The 17,731-nt window shown below is 44.6% G+C and overlaps 1 long non-coding RNA gene across 2 annotated transcripts in view; it reads left to right on the forward strand.

Annotated features, from left to right (window-relative positions):
• The window catches only part of LOC134928338 (uncharacterized), a 246,329-nt gene extending 231,288 nt beyond the window's left edge, over positions 1–15,041 (forward strand). For both annotated transcript variants that reach the window (XR_010177900.1, XR_010177901.1), the window contains 2 exons: positions 13,854–13,940; positions 14,941–15,041. This is a non-coding gene — a long non-coding RNA (uncharacterized LOC134928338). The remainder of the gene's footprint in view (positions 1–13,853; positions 13,941–14,940) is intronic.
• The last annotated feature ends 2,690 nt before the right edge of the window (positions 15,042–17,731 follow it).

The following is a 17,731-nucleotide window of genomic DNA, read 5'->3' on the forward strand; positions in this document are numbered from 1 at the left end:
ACATATAGCTCATGCTGAGCATAAGGTAGTTCTTGTTCCAGTAAAGCCACACAATCATGGGAAAAAATCTGGTCAGTAGAATTATCTTCATTCCTCTGGTCCTGTGTCCATGATGTTCTGTCTCCACCTCTCTCTTCTGGATCACCTTCCAGGTCCTCATCATCTTCCTCTTGCTGGTCCATCAATAGGGACGATAACCTGTTTCTCCCTCCTTTTGAATCTTGAGATTCGACACCTTCATTGAGTAATGCTGGTAAAAGTTGCTGGGTTGAGGGTAGTACATCTTCTGATGGTTACGTTGTTGGGCTACTTCATACCGCTGACAAGTGTTTGGTTCTTGCTTCCTGAAGCTTTTCTGTACCTGCATGTGGTACCTGGATGATAAGTTCATGATTCAGCACTATACCTGTGCTCTTGTCCTCTTCTAGGACTGCTGATTCAGGACTGTGTCTGTGCTCTTGTCCTCATCCAGGACTGTTGCTGCTGTTACTGCTCTGATGCTGGTAGGTGCTCCTTGAGTGCTGCTGTCAAGCTTGCTTGAGTGGTAGGCCACAGGTCTTCGCCTCAGTCCATAATTTTGCATAAGGTCTTTTATGTATGGCCTCCTTCTTCAATAGTCAGGTAGTTCTAGGGCTTGAGATGAGGCAACTGCTGTTTTCAATTGTTTAATTGCTTCATCCATCTGTTGCTGTGTGTAGGATGCGGACCCTCCTCCCTTTCAGTGTTGTCATACAATGCTTGCATGTAGACTGATGCTAGAGCAGGGACGTGCAGTCAGGGGAGGCAGGGGAGGCAGTGCCTCCCCTGACATTGTTGGAATAATACAAAGAACATACTTATGACACATGTTATGTGTTATAAGTATCTGCTTTAGCCTTTGTTATTTTAGCAGTTCGTACCTTGTAAAAAGTGGTCCTGTCAGTGTTGTTGAGGCAGCGCTGTCAGTGCCTCCCGGTGTCTGTGTGTAAGGGCCGGAAGCGGGGGGCGGGGCCAGGAATAGGGCAGGAGAAAGCATTGAAAAAAACTCCTAGAAGCGGCACCTACTTGTAGTGCCGCTTTGAAGCAGCGATTGGCCAGTGCGGGATCAGGGGAGGACACTTTGCAGCTACAGGCGCATCACGTGGCTGGTTCCGTCAGAGCCGGGGGCGCAGCGCTGAGTAAGCTGCACGGAAGGCGCGGGGGAATCATTGGCTGCGGAGGTGATAATGCGGAAGGCCGTGAGGACGGGGAGCATCGGTGAGCACTCTCTCTTCCTTTTTTTGCCCCTCCTTTGTATTGAAGTTTTTATGTCTCAGGGCGGGATGTACTAACCTCCGCCATAACTGCACTTTTCTCTGCGCTCTGACACTCCCCGACACTCCCCCGTCTGCTTTCTCATCCCCTTCTCCCTCTTCCTCACCGCCACGGCCACTGTATTCTCTCATCGCTGCCTTGTAGTTCCACAAGAACAACAAAAAATTCTATTTTTGCACACTTATGACTATCAGCCGGGCACCCACCGCCCAGGGGTGCTGGGGACAGCCTCGGGCTTCACCCCTGACCCTTGGGTGCCTGGAGGGGGGGACCCCTTGATTTAAGGGGTCACCACTCATCCAGGGAACCCCGGCCAGGGGTGACTAGTTGGGGGGGTAATGCCACGGCCGCAGGGACCATTATAAAAGTGTCCCCCGGCTGTGGCATTATCTCTCTGGCTAGTGGAGCCCGGTGCTGGTTTTAAAAATACGGGGGACCCCTACATCTTTTGTCCCCTGTATTTTTGGAGCCAGGACTGGACGCAGAGCCCGGTGCTGGTTGTCTAAATACGGGGAACCCCTGTTCAATTTTCCCCCCAGTATTTAAATAGCCAGGACCGGCTCAAAGAGCCCGAGGCTGGTTATACTTAGGAGGGGGAACCTCACGCATTTTTTTTTTTTACATTTTTTAACCCATTCAGACCCTTTTCCAAAGATAACCATGCACGGATCTCACTGATCCGTGCATGACTATCACAATACGCCAGCAATAAGCAGGTCTCTTTGAAAGCTCCATTTTTTTACGAATTCTATGCTTTCCCAGCAGTGTTCGGCTAATGTCGGCAGTGATTGAGAATACAAATTCTTAGTAAATTACAGACTTCTGTTAAATAACACCCGTGTTTGACCGATGGTCTATTGATTCGTATTTGTGGGCTCAGGGGCAGTGGCAGGCACTGGCTCGGCGGCGGTAGGGGTGATCAGTAGGATTCGGCTGACATTATGGCCGCAGTGCCTCACCAGCCACTGACCTCACCGCACGCCACTGTGCTAGAGGTATCCATTCTCTGCAGTATCCTACTAGGCCCAGGAATGATCATCTGACTTGCTTGACACTGGTTGGCATCTCAGCTTGCAGTATGAGTTTCTTTCTCTCTTCTGTGAGATGTTGGGTACCTTGAGTATCCTATGAAGATTACTTTTTGCTTTGCTAGCTGCAATGCAGTCTTGTTCTTCTAGAAACTTCAATAAGGACACTGTCTCTTCTTGGTACTTCTTTTAGTGGTGGTGACAAACAGCAGTTCATTCACATCCTGTATTTAGCTGTGTGTCTTCTGGATAAATCACTTGGTGATGTAGCCCCTCTCTGGGGTACTCTGGTCTAGTAGTATTGCTTACTTTCTTCTATAACTGGTACAGTGGAAATGAGCCAATACTGAACTTCTGTTCTAACTTGCTTCTTAATGGTTCTGTTCTTTCCTTTGATAAGTTGCTGGAAAACCCAACTTCTGCTGGTGTGTACTGTATTCTTGCGTGGATAAGCTTCAGTACATTGTGCTCCAGCAAAGTCACTGGACCTGTACTCCGAGGTCAAGAACTGGACTGGTATTAGTGACTGTAGTTCTTGCATCTCCTGTCCCTTTAAGAGTTTCCGATATCATCAGTTCTTGCGATACCTCCCTTTGCTGTCTTCTGCGTCTGCTGGATCCAGTATGCATTAGACACAATACAATTATGCACGTCCTGCTCCAGTGGACAAGGTGACTGTAATTATACCTTCCATTGTTTCTTCTGGAGACATTATGTTCACTGGGGATTACCTGAAGAAGCTTGCACTTCATATTGGCAGAGGAAGCATAATTCATTTGCCTTCTGGGACTTCTTCTGTCTTGTTCCTTATTATTTGCTTTGACTTTGGAGTTGCTGGTGCTTCAAATCTTCTACTCATGGCATCATCTCTGTAATCTTGCCATGTAATACTGATAACTTGTCAGATGTCTTTCTTAGAGCAGACTTCATGTAGTTTTTAAATTTTCATGCAACCTTCAAATTGCTTCTCAACTTTTCTTTTTCCAATCACCTCTCTTTATGATTCATCCATTATTCTTCATACTTTGTCCTTTTTTCACTTGTATATTTTTCCTTCTGCTGCTGGCATGTCATCATTTTAGTCCAAGTCCACTCATGCTGGTGTTCAACATAATGATGTCCATGCTGGGAGTTGTTGTTCCTCTTTGTCTTACTTTTCCTGTGAGAGGTAGACTTGTATAGCAGTTTGTATTTCAGGTTACATCCTTGCTGGAATATTGTGGGTACATCTTACTTTCTTGCAGGGGGTAGGGTTTGACCTCCCAATCCAGCTGTTGCGATGGCCTGATCTGTAAGTAAACGTGGAGGAATCTGGTTGTGCATAAAAACAGTTCATGAAGCCCCTGTGTCTCCTGTGGGTAAAGTCACTTTTGTCGAACTGCCAGTGGCGACTGAGTACACTGTTGCCGACACAGGGGTTGCACACGCTCCGATTCTATTATCTTGTGTGTGCTGCCTAACATATGGCTGATAAGAAACCTGTTGCCGTGCTTTTAAAACCTGTTCTAATTATACTTAACAGGGTCTCTCTCTCTCTCTATATATATATAAACCTCTGCCAGGCGTCACTCCGCCGTCCTTTATTATCTAGTGCATACGGAAGACCCGCTGAGTGCCGCTCCTCTTTGGACTTTTATATATATATATATATATATATATATATATATCATACACGTATTTACTCAAAGAATGCAGCAGGATTCTATTCCCTCATACCTGGTAACTTGTTTACAATTCCCAACACATTTGACTGACACCATGGTATGTAATGTTCTCAATCAATATGTTTGGAGCTGCAATGTCCAACTAATTTTCCCCTGCATCAAAACTGCATCATAAAACTTTTAGTATTTTAAATAATAATAATAATAATAATAAAGCACTTTAATAATGAGCACTATGCTGCTATTTTTTTAGCTACCTGACAGCTGAGAATTCTTCTCTAAACCAAAAATAAAATACACATTGCATTACTGCTTTCTAATTATCTTTAAAACATTCTAAAGCATTCAAGAATAAAATGACAATTATTTTTCTAATGCAATTTTTCTTTCTGTTATAATATCTATATTACATAGTCATAAACATTTGTACATTCGCATGTCATTAGTCACATAGAACTAACAGGTGAATGGTTACCTCACATCCCATCCCCAGCCTGTATATTTACAGAGTACATAGACCAACATATTATACTTGATAATGTTACTATTGCGATAAACCTTGATATATCAGTTATCTATTGTTCAGATTTTGTAATATTTTGGATTTACACACTAGTACTTTGGCCATATGGAATCAGCTTCTGTGGTTTTCCTGAGGGATTTACAACATAGGCGGGCTGTAGCTGTATGATTAGTTTGCCTGTCTGTTCCTTCCTCTTTGCTATTACATTTATATTTCCAGGAACTTTACTTATAGGGAGTAACCCTTAACTTTCCCTCATTACCGCTTCTAGCAGTACGTGCTGTGGGCAGTACCCCAGACTTATCAGTTCTGCATTTTTTAGAACTAGGAAAATTACAATTTAGACAATCATTATTTGTACTAGAGATGAGCGCCTGAAATTTTTCGGGTTTTGTGTTTTGGTTTTGGGTTCGGTTCCGCGGCCGTGTTTTGGGTTCGAACGCGTTTTGGCAAAACCTCACCGAATTTTTTTTGTCGGATTCGGGTGTGTTTTGGATTCGGGTGTTTTTTTCAAAAAACACTAAAAAACAGCTTAAATCATAGAATTTGGGGGTCATTTTGATCCCAAAGTATTATTAACCTCAAAAACCATAATTTACACTCATTTTCAGTCTATTCTGAATACCTCACACCTCACAATATTATTTTTAGTCCTAAAATTTGCACCGAGGTCGCTGTGTGAGTAAGATAAGCGACCCTAGTGGCCGACACAAACACCGGGCCCATCTAGGAGTGGCACTGCAGTGTCACGCAGGATGTCCCTTCCAAAAAACCCTCCCCAAACAGCACATGACGCAAAGAAAAAAAGAGGCGCAATGAGGTAGCTGTGTGAGTAAGATTAGCGACCCTAGTGGCCGACACAAACACCGGGCCCATCTAGGAGTGGCACTGCAGTGTCACGCAGGATGTCCCTTCCAAAAAACCCTCCCCAAACAGCACATGACGCAAAGAAAAAAAGAGGCGCAATGAGGTAGCTGTGTGAGTAAGATTAGCGACCCTAGTGGCCGACACAAACACCGGGCCCATCTAGGAGTGGCACTGCAGTGTCACGCAGGATGTCCCTTCCAAAAAACCCTCCCCAAACAGCACATGACGCAAAGAAAAAAAGAGGCGCAATGAGGTAGCTGTGTGAGTAAGATTAGCGACCCTAGTGGCCGACACAAACACCGGGCCCATCTAGGAGTGGCACTGCAGTGTCACGCAGGATGTCCCTTCCAAAAAACCCTCCCCAAACAGCACGACGCAAAGAAAAAAAGAGGCGCAATGAGGTAGCTGACTGTGTGAGTAAGATTAGCGACCCTAGTGGCCGACACAAACACCGGGCCCATCTAGGAGTGGCACTGCAGTGTCACGCAGGATGTCCCTTCCAAAAAACCCTCCCCAATCAGCACATGATGCAAAGAAAAAGAAAAGAAAAAAGAGGTGCAAGATGGAATTGTCCTTGGGCCCTCCCACCCACCCTTATGTTGTATAAACAAAACAGGACATGCACACTTTAACCAACCCATCATTTCAGTGACAGGGTCTGCCACACGACTGTGACTGATATGACGGGTTGGTTTGGACCCCCCCCAAAAAAGAAGCAATTAATCTCTCCTTGCACAAACTGGCTCTACAGAGGCAAGATGTCCACCTCATCTTCACCCTCCGATATATCACCGTGTACATCCCCCTCCTCACAGATTATCAATTCGTCCCCACTGGAATCCACCATCTCAGCTCCCTGTGTACTTTGTGGAGGCAATTGCTGCTGGTCAATGTCTCCGCGGAGGAATTGATTATAATTCATTTTAATGAACATCATCTTCTCCACATTTTCTGGATGTAACCTCGTACGCCGATTGCTGACAAGGTGAGCGGCGGCACTAAACACTCTTTCGGAGTACACACTTGTGGGAGGGCAACTTAGGTAGAATAAAGCCAGTTTGTGCAAGGGCCTCCAAATTGCCTCTTTTTCCTGCCAGTATAAGTACGGACTGTGTGACGTGCCTACTTGGATGCGGTCACTCATATAATCCTCCACCATTCTATCAATGTTGAGAGAATCATATGCAGTGACAGTAGACGACATGTCCGTAATCGTTGTCAGGTCCTTCAGTCCGGACCAGATGTCAGCATCAGCAGTCGCTCCAGACTGCCCTGCATCACCGCCAGCGGGTGGGCTCGGAATTCTGAGCCTTTTCCTCGCACCCCCAGTTGCGGGAGAATGTGAAGGAGGAGATGTTGACAGGTCGCGTTCCGCTTGACTTGACAATTTTGTCACCAGCAGGTCTTTCAACCCCAGCAGACCTGTGTCTGCCGGAAAGAGAGATCCAAGGTAGGCTTTAAATCTAGGATCGAGCACGGTGGCCAAAATGTAGTGCTCTGATTTCAACAGATTGACCACCCGTGAATCCTTGTTAAGCGAATTAAGGGCTGCATCCACAAGTCCCACATGCCTAGCGGAATCGCTCCCTTTTAGCTCCTTCTTCAATGCCTCCAGCTTCTTCTGCAAAAGCCTGATGAGGGGAATGACCTGACTCAGGCTGGCAGTGTCTGAACTGACTTCACGTGTGGCAAGTTCAAAGGGCATCAGAACCTTGCACAACGTTGAAATCATTCTCCACTGCACTTGAGACAGGTGCATTCCATCTCCTATATCGTGCTCAATTGTATAGGCTTGAATGGCCTTTTGCTGCTCCTCCAACCTCTGAAGCATATAGAGGGTTGAATTCCACCTCGTTACCACTTCTTGCTTCAGATGATGGCAGGGCAGGTTCAGTAGTTTTTGGTGGTGCTCCAGTCTTCTGTACGTGGTGCCTGTACGCCGAAAGTGTCCCGCAATTTTTCTGGCCACCGACAGCATCTCTTGCACGCCCCTGTCGTTTTTTTAAAAATTCTGCACCACCAAATTCAAGGTATGTGCAAAACATGGGACGTGCTGGAATTTGCCCATATTTAATGCACACACAATATTGCTGGCGTTGTCCGATGCCACAAATCCACAGGAGAGTCCAATTGGGGTAAGCCATTCCGCGATGATCTTCCTCAGTTGCCGTAAGAGGTTTTCAGCTGTGTGCGTATTCTGGAAAGCGGTGATACAAAGCGTAGCCTGCCTAGGAAAGAGTTGGCGTTTGCGAGATGCTGCTACTGGTTTCGCCGCTGCTGTTCTTGCGGCGGGAGTCCATACATCTACCCAGTGGGCTGTCACAGTCATATAGTCCTGACCCTGCCCTGCTCCACTTGTCCACATGTCCGTGGTTAAGTGGACATTGGGTACAACTGCATTTTTTAGGACACTGGTGAGTCTTTTTCTGACGTCCGTGTACATTCTCGGTATCGCCTGCCTAGAGAAGTGGAACCTAGATGGTATTTGGTAACGGGGGCACACTGCCTCAATAAATTGTCTAGTTCCCTGTGAACTAACGGCGGATACCGGATGCACGTCTAACACCAACATAGTTGTCAAGGACTCAGTTATCCGCTTTGCAGTAGGATGACTGCTGTGATATTTCATCTTCCTCGCAAAGGACTGTTGAACAGTCAATTGCTTACTGGAAGTAGTACAAGTGGGCTTACGACTTCCCCTCTGGGATGACCATCGACTCCCAGCGGCAACAACAGCAGCGCCAGCAGCAGTAGGCGTTACACGCAAGGATGCATCGGAGGAATCCCAGGCAGGAGAGGACTCGTCAGAATTGCCAGTGACATGGCCTGCAGGACTATTGGCATTCCTGGGGAAGGAGGAAATTGACACTGAGGGAGTTGGTGGGGTGGTTTGCGTGAGCTTGGTTACAAGAGGAAGGGATTTACTGGTCAGTGGACTGCTTCCGCTGTCACCCAAAGTTTTTGAACTTGTCACTGACTTATTATGAATGCGCTGCAGGTGACGTATAAGGGAGGATGTTCCGAGGTGGTTAACGTCCTTACCCCTACTTATTACAGCTTGACAAAGGGAACACACGGCTTGACACCTGTTGTCCGCATTTCTGGTGAAATACCTCCACACCGAAGAGCTGATTTTTTTGGTATTTTCACCTGGCATGTCAACGGCCATATTCCTCCCACGGACAACAGGTGTCTCCCCGGGTGCCTGACTTAAACAAACCACCTCACCATCAGAATCCTCCTGGTCAATTTCCTCCCCAGCGCCAGCAACACCCATATCCTCCTCATCCTGGTGTACTTCAACACTGACATCTTCAATCTGACTATCAGGAACTGGACTGCGGGTGCTCCTTCCAGCACTTGCAGGGGGCGTGCAAATGGTGGAAGGCGCATGCTCTTCACGTCCAGTGTTGGGAAGGTCAGGCATCGCAACCGACACAATTGGACTCTCCTTGTGGATTTGGGATTTCGAAGAATGCACAGTTCTTTGCTGTGCTGCTTTTGCCAGCTTGAGTCTTTTCATTTTTCTAGCGAGAGGCTGAGTGCTTCCATCCTCATGTGAAGCTGAACCACTAGCCATGAACATAGGCCAGGGCCTCAGCCGTTCCTTGCCACTCCGTGTGGTAAATGGCATATTGGCAAGTTTACGCTTCTCCTCCGACAATTTTATTTTAGGTTTTGGAGTCCTTTTTTTACTGATATTTGGTGTTTTGGATTTGACATGCTCTGTACTATGACATTGGGCATCGGCCTTGGCAGATGACGTTGCTGGCATTTCATCGTCTCGGCCATGACTAGTGGCAGCAGCTTCAGCACGAGGTGGAAGTGGATCTTGATCTTTCCCTAATTTTGGAACCTCAACATTTTTGTTCTCCATATTTTAATAGGCACAACTAAAAGGCACCTCAGGTAAACAATGGAGATGGATGGATTGGATACTAGTATACAATTATGGACGGGCTGCCGAGTGCCGACACAGAGGTAGCCACAGCCGTGAACTACCGCACTGTACTGTGTCTGCTGCTAATATATAGACTGGTTGATAAAGAGATAGTATACTCGTAACTAGTATGTATGTATAAAGAAAGAAAAAAAAACCACGGTTAGGTGGTATATACAATTATGGACGGGCTGCCGAGTGCCGACACAGAGGTAGCCACAGCCGTGAACTACCGCACTGTACTGTGTCTGCTGCTAATATATAGACTGGTTGATAAAGAGATAGTATACTCGTAACTAGTATGTATGTATAAAGAAAGAAAAAAAAACCACGGTTAGGTGGTATATACAATTATGGACGGGCTGCCGAGTGCCGACACAGAGGTAGCCACAGCCGTGAACTACCGCACTGTACTGTGTCTGCTGCTAATATATAGACTGGTTGATAAAGAGATAGTATACTCGTAACTAGTATGTATGTATAAAGAAAGAAAAAAAACCACGGTTAGGTGGTATATACAATTATGGACGGGCTGCCGAGTGCCGACACAGAGGTAGCCACAGCCGTGAACTACCGCACTGTACTGTGTCTGCTGCTAATATATAGACTGGTTGATAAAGAGATAGTATACTCGTAACTAGTATGTATGTATAAAGAAAGAAAAAAAAAACCACGGTTAGGTGGTATATACAATTATGGACGGGCTGCCGAGTGCCGACACAGAGGTAGCCACAGCCGTGAACTACCGCACTGTACTGTGCTGCTAATATATAGACTGGTTGATAAAGAGATAGTATACTCGTAACTAGTATGTATGTATAAAGAAAGAAAAAAAAACCACGGTTAGGTGCTATATACAATTATGGACGGGCTGCCGAGTGCCGACACAGAGGTAGCCACAGCCGTGAACTACCGCACTGTACTGTGTCTGCTGCTAATATATAGACTGGTTGATAAAGATATAGTATACTCGTAACTAGTATGTATGTATAAAGAAAGAAAAAAAAACCACGGTTAGGTGGTATATACAATTATGGACGGGCTGCCGAGTGCCGACACAGAGGTAGCCACAGCCGTGAACTACCGCACTGTACTGTGTCTGCTGCTAATATAGACTGGTTGATAAAGAGATAGTATACTACTAATATTATATATACTGGTGGTCTGGTCACTAGTCACACTGGCAGTGGCACTCCTGCAGCAAAAGTGTGCACTGTTTAATTTTAATATAATATTATGTACTCCTGGCTCCTGCTATAACCTATAACTGGCACTGCAGTAGTGCTCCCCAGTCTCCCCCACAATTATAAGCTGTGTGAGCTGAGCAGTCAGACAGATATATAATATATATAGATGATGCAGCACACTGGCCTGAGCCTGAGCAGTGCACACAGATATGGTATGTGACTGACTGAGTCACTGTGTGTATCGCTTTTTTCAGGCAGAGAACGGATATATTAAATAAACTGCACTGTGTGTCTGGTGGTCACTCACTATATAATATATTATGTACTCCTGGCTCCTGCTATAACCTATAACTGGCACTGCAGTAGTGCTCCCCAGTCTCCCCCACAATTATAAGCTGTGTGAGCTGAGCAGTCAGACAGATATATATAATATTATATATAGATAATAGATGATGCAGCACACTGGCCTGAGCCTGAGCAGTGCACACAGATATGGTATGTGACTGAGTCACTGTGTGCTGTGTATCGCTTTTTTCAGGCAGAGAACGGATTATAAATAAAACTGGTGGTCACTGGTCACTATCAGCAAAACTCTGCACTGTACTGAGTACTCCTAATGCTCCCCAAAATTAGTAAATCAAGTGTCTCTCTAATCTATTCTAAACGGAGAGGACGCCAGCCACGTCCTCTCCCTATCAATCTCAATGCACGTGTGAAAATGGCGGCGACGCGCGGCTCCTTATATAGAATCCGAGTCTCGCGATAGAATCCGAGCCTCGCGAGAATCCGACAGCGTCATGATGACGTTCGGGCGCGCTCGGGTTAACCGAGCAAGGCGGGAAGATCCGAGTCGCTCGGACCCGTGAAAAAAAACATGAAGTTCTGGCGGGTTCGGATTCAGAGAAACCGAACCCGCTCATCTCTAATTTGTACATTTCCATCCTGATACTTTTGTATAAACCAGGGAACAATTTGGATCCACTGTTCTTGTGGATGACATAATACAACTATTCTGGAGGTTGGGTACAACCAAACCATTAAGTATTTTAACACTCAAGTATATTAAACTTAGGTAACTTTTAACACTTAGGTACTGTTCCAAGTATCAATATCCAGGATCCAAAGGACCATAGGATATGCAGCTATGTGCTCGATTTCCTGAAATAGCAAGGAAACCCTACCACTCTTTGCCGATATCACTTGGGTTTGGAATAAAGTGAAACCCCATCAATATATAAACATATTCTATTGAGTCCATAGTGTTTATCCACACTCCTGGTTCAGTGTCTTAACCGTACTGGTTAAATGTTGTTTACAATCAGTAGAATTTCCTTCACTAACTATAACTGTGGAACCAAGGGGTATATAATTAACAGGTAATTTATCAAGACAATACGGAAGTTTATCACCAATACATTTTTTCTATCACACCCTTATCAACATGCCATCCCACAACTGCTGCAAAACCTGTCTTAAGGTTCCCTAAAAATTAAAATCACTATTTTGCAATATACCTTTGAATTCACAATAATCAGATTCAACTGCAGGATCATACCACAACAATACTGAACATTTGCAGTTATGACACATAATTTAAAAATAAAACCACATTTTTCCCTTGCAACAGTGAAACGAAAACTTATAATCTTTATCACCGCACACAGAAAAATAATGAATGCTTTTCAAACAGACAATTGGGTCCAAATAATCAAGTATTGCTTACCTAATCAGATGAACAGACCAGATGACTGTATACAAGTACTGACAGAGAAATCAGCTTGATATATAATGATCAAGCTTCAGATTACTTACCCGGGTATGTCAGTAGTTGCACATATCCAGCAGTCGCGTCGTCATCTGATATTGATAAGCTCATCAATTCTGGAACAAGAGCCCCCATGTAACTGTCGGAGATAAACCTACTATTATCAATCCCCTTCAATTGTCTGTTCGTTACCCTTTGTTTACCAATCGATTGGGAATCCCAGGAAGCAGACAACACACGTAGTTATGTCTACCAAATGAGACTAAGGCTTGTTTAATCAGCAGGGCGTTATATAGCAAAAAGGTACTTTCATGTAAAACTGATATACGTCACAAAGTATAACAAATGCATCACTTCTCATAACTCCTTTCTGGCTGACACCCTGTTTCATGTCCTTCACAAGAAGTCTAAACACAAGAGACTGTCTAATAACATATTTTTAAGACTATAGCTACGACCTTGCTTCGCACAGAACGTACTAACTATGAAATGTCAGCATTATTATGATTTATCAGTAAAGCATACTTCTTCACTACATCATGTCTGCTACTTAACAAAATGGCTGATACTGCTTAAGCTCAATACATCTATCTTCCTCATTTCCATTAGAAGATGATGGATTTGATGGTGTTCTGGGGGATCATCAAAGGTTTGGATATTTTTTTATAACCCAATCCTGACTTGTACTTCTCAACAACTTTGTCCCTAACTTGTTTGGAGAGCTCCTTGGTCTTCATGGTGTGATGCCTCTTGCTTAGTGGTGTTGCAGCCTCTGGGGCCTTTCAGAAAAGGTGTGTTTATACTGACAGATCATGTGATACTTAGATTGCACACAGGTGGACTTAATTTCACTAATTATATGACTTTTGAAGGTAATTGATTGGACCAGAACCTTTGAGGGGCTTCATAGCAAAGGGGGTGAATTCATATGCACATGCCAATTTTCACATTTTTATTTATAAAAATAATTTTTTATAAAAAAAAATCGCATTTCACTTCACCAACTTAGACTATTTTGTGCATTTCCATCACATAAAATTCAGATAAAAAATAAAATAAAAAATACATTACAGGTTGTAATCTAACAAAATATATAAAAAGCCAAATGGGGTGAATACTTCATCAAGGCACTGTAATGTTTTGTTTTTCTAAATACACTACAACATGTGTATTCAACCTGCGGCAAATCCAGCTGCTGTGGAACTACACAGCCCAGCATGCCCTGCAACAGTTGTGCAATTTGGGAATGTTTCAACTTTTTCAGGGCATACTGAGATGTGTAGTTCAACAACAGATGGAGAGCTGCAGTTTGCTGACCCTGGACCTAGACCAGGGATGGGGAACCTTTGGCCCTCCAGCTGTTGTTGAACTATACATCCCAGCATGGCCTGCTACAGTTTTAGCATGCCCAAATTGCTCCATTGTTGCAGGGCATGCTGGGTTGGGTAGTTCCACGGCAGCTGGATAGCCAAAGGTTCACCATGCCTGACCTATACAGTGAGCTGTTGAAGTGTGCTTTGTACATTTCTTCTATATTGCATAAGGACTGAAATATTTTATGTAAAATTGGTAAACATCTTTTTCAGATGCAGAGTTTGGAGTTCGCAATGCAGACATACAGCCACCATCCCGCGGTGAGAAAGAGGAGGATGAGTATGGGGCTATGGAGGAGAGTAAGTTTTTTTGTTGTTTACTTAATTGAATGCTTTTTTCTATTAAAAATATACTACAACATGTGTATTCAACCTGTGGCCCTCCAGCTGCTGTAGGACTACACATCCCAGCATGTCTTGCAACAGTTTTTCCATTTGGCCATGCTAAAACTGTGGCAGGGCATGCTGGTATGCAGAGGCGGATTGGACACAGGGTTTACAGGGAAGATTCCCGGTGGGCCGACGCACCAGCGGGGCCTGTTTTGTTTGAGGACATGTGGTCCTATTTATAGACATAATGAATAAGATGCAAAATAATTAGCATATATGAAAATTACTTTGCCACTTAGCCTGTGATTGCAGATGATCTAGTGTATGCTCTGTCTGCCTGCTTGGCTGACATATAAGATTGAGTGAATAGTGATTGGGATACGGTTGGTGTAATAAGCAAGAAAATATATCTTTCTAAAGAATTATATAGTTTCCTAAATTCTAAAGGTGTATCATATAATGTGCTCATAATATTTAATTTTATTTCCTTTTAACTTCCCCCTTAATGCTGGACATGCTCACTATCTGGAAAGTCTTGTGGGGAGGGTGCTGCTACCATGGCCCATGGCTAGACCTTACACCTCTGGTGCTGCCCATGTTGGGCCACTAGTACAAATTTTTCCAGGGCCGCTTTTTGTTCCCAATCCGCCCCTGCTGGTATGTATCATTCAACCATAGCCGAAGAGCCGCAGTTTGCTGAACCTGGACCTAGACCAGGGATGGAGAACCTTTGGCCATCCAGCTGCTGTAGGACTATACATCCCAGTATGTCCTGCAACAGTTTTTCCATTTGGCCATGCTAAAACTGTTGTAGGGCATGCTGGCATGTGTCGTTCAACAACAGCTGAAGGGCCAAAGATTCACCATCCCTGAGCTAGACAGTGAGCTGTTGAAGTGTGTTTGGTACACTGCTTCTATATTGCATAAAGTCTGAAATTAATTATAATAATTGTTAAAACATTCTTTACAGATGCTGAGGTTGTAGATCCGAATGCTGCAATCCGTTTGGCCTTGCGCCGTATGGAGCATCATGTGTGGGGCCTCCTTGATTAAATTATACTTTTACAAAATATTTTTGGTTGATTTTTTGTTTTTAAAAATAAAAAAAATTAAAAAAGTTTTTTATTTTCAGTAAAAATTTATACTAAAACTTTTGTGTGTTGTGTTTTTTTAAAGGGCAATATCATATATGTAGAGATGTACCATCACTTTGCAAGTGTTACAAATGGAGAGTGATAAAGTACCAATGAAAAACTCCAAAGTGCCATTTTAAATACACAGCCTGTGACATGGCAGTTAGGAGCAGATTGTTTGCTACTTTATCACTCCCCTTTTAAACACTTTCAAAAAGATGAAGCATATATGCAAAAGTAATTAATGTGTATATAATGTATGTCATGCATTCACTGATTATTCAATCTCATAATAAATGACATTGAACCATTTAAAAAAAATAATTCAATGTTAAAAAAATCTGGGTATTGTGCAAATAGGACAACAAAGATATTAAACTGATACAGTATAATTAGTAGAGATGAGCGCCGGAAATTTTTCGGGTTTTGTGTTTTGGTTTTGGGTTCGGTTCCGCGGCCGTGTTTTGGGTTCGACCGCGTTTTGGCAAAACCTAACCGAATTTTTTTTGTCGGATTCGGGTGTGTTTTGGATTCGGGTGTTTTTTTCCAAAAAACCTAAAAAACAGCTTAAATCATAGAATTTGGGGGTCATTTTGATCCCAAAGTATTATTAACCTCAAAAACCATCATTTCCACTCATTTTCAGTCTATTCTGAATACCTCACACCTCACAATATTATTTTTAGTCCTAAAATTTGCACCGAGGTCGCTGGATGACTAAGCTAAGCGACCCTAGTGGCCGACACAAACACCTGGCCCATCTAGGAGTGGCACTGCAGTGTCACGCAGGATGTCCCTTCCAAAAAACCCTCCCCAAACAGCACATGACGCAAAGAAAAAAAGAGGCGCAATGAGGTAGCTGTGTGAGTAAGATAAGCGACCCTAGTGGCCGACACAAACACCGGGCCCATCTAGGAGTGGCACTGCAGTGTCGCGCAGGATGTCCCTTCCAAAAAACCCTCCCCAAACAGCACATGACGCAAAGAAAAAAAGAGGCGCAATGAGGTAGCTGTGTGAGTAAGATAAGCGACCCTAGTGGCCGACACAAACACCAGGCCCATCTAGGAGTGGCACTGCAGTGTCACGCAGGATGTCCCTTCCAAAAAACCCTCCCCAAACAGCACATGACGCAAAGAAAAAAAGAGGCGCAATAGGTAGCTGTGTGAGTAAGATAAGCGACCCTAGTGGCCGACACAAACACCGGGCCCATCTAGGAGTGGCACTGCAGTGTCACGCAGGATGTCCCTTCCAAAAAACCCTCCCCAAACAGCACATGACGCAAAGAAAAAAAGAGGCGCAATGAGGTAGCTGTGTGAGTAAGATAAGCGACCCTAGTGGCCGACACAAACACTGGGCCCATCTAGGAGTGGCACTGCAGTGTCACGCAGGATGTCCCTTCCAAAAAACCCTCCCCAAACAGCACATGACGCAAAGAAAAAAAGAGGCGCAATGAGGTAGCTGTGTGAGTAAGATAAGCGACCCTAGTGGCCGACACAAACACCGGGCCCATCTAGGAGTGTCACTGCAGTGTCACGCAGGATGTCCCTTCCAAAAAACCCTCCCCAAACAGCACATGACGCAAAGAAAAAAAGAGGCGCAATGAGGTAGCTGTGTGAGTAAGATAAGCGACCCTAGTGGCCGACACAAACACCGGGCCCATCTAGGAGTGTCACTGCAGTGTCACGCAGGATGGCCCTTCCAAAAAACCCTCCCCAAACAGCACATGACGCAAAGAAAAAAAGAGGCGCAATGAGGTAGCTGTGTGAGTAAGATAAGCGACCCTAGTGGCCAACACAAACACCGAGCCCATCTAGGAGTGGCACTGCAGTGTCACGCAGGATGGCCCTTCCAAAAAACCCTCCCCAAACAGCACATGACGCAAAGAAAAAAAGAGGCGCAATGAGGTAGCTGTGTGAGTAAGATAAGCGACCCTAGTGGCCGACACAAACATCGGGCCCATCTAGGAGTGGCACTGCAGTGTCACGCAGGATGGCCCTTCCAAAAAACCCTCCCCAAACAGCACATGACGCAAAGAAAAATTAAAGAAAAAAGAGGTGCAAGATGGAATTGTCCTTGGGCCCTCCCACCCACCCTTATGTTGTATAAACAGGACATGCACACTTTAACCAACCCATCATTTCAGTGACAGGGTCTGCCACACAACTGTGACTGATATGACGGGTTGGTTTGGACCCCCACCAAAAAAGAAGCAATTAATCTCTCCTTGCACAAACTGGCTCTACAGAGGCAAGATGTCCACCTCATCATCATCCTCCGATATATCACCGTGTACATCCCCCTCCTCACAGATTATCAATTCGTCCCCACTGGAATCCACCATCTCAGCTCCCTGTGTACTTTGTGGAGGCAATTGCTGCTGGTCAATGTCTCCGCGGAGGAATTGATTATAATTCATTTTAATGAACATCATCTTCTCCACATTTTCTGGATGTAACCTCGTACGCCGATTGCTGACAAGGTGAGCGGCGGCACTAAACACTCTTTCGGAGTACACACTTGTGGGAGGGCAACTTAGGTAGAATAAAGCCAGTTTGTGCAAGGGCATCCAAATTGCCTCTTTTTCCTGCCAGTATAAGTACGGACTGTGTGACGTGCCTACTTGGATGC

This window comes from Pseudophryne corroboree, chromosome 5, assembly GCF_028390025.1.
Source record: "Pseudophryne corroboree isolate aPseCor3 chromosome 5, aPseCor3.hap2, whole genome shotgun sequence".
Taxonomy (NCBI): domain Eukaryota; kingdom Metazoa; phylum Chordata; class Amphibia; order Anura; family Myobatrachidae; genus Pseudophryne; species Pseudophryne corroboree.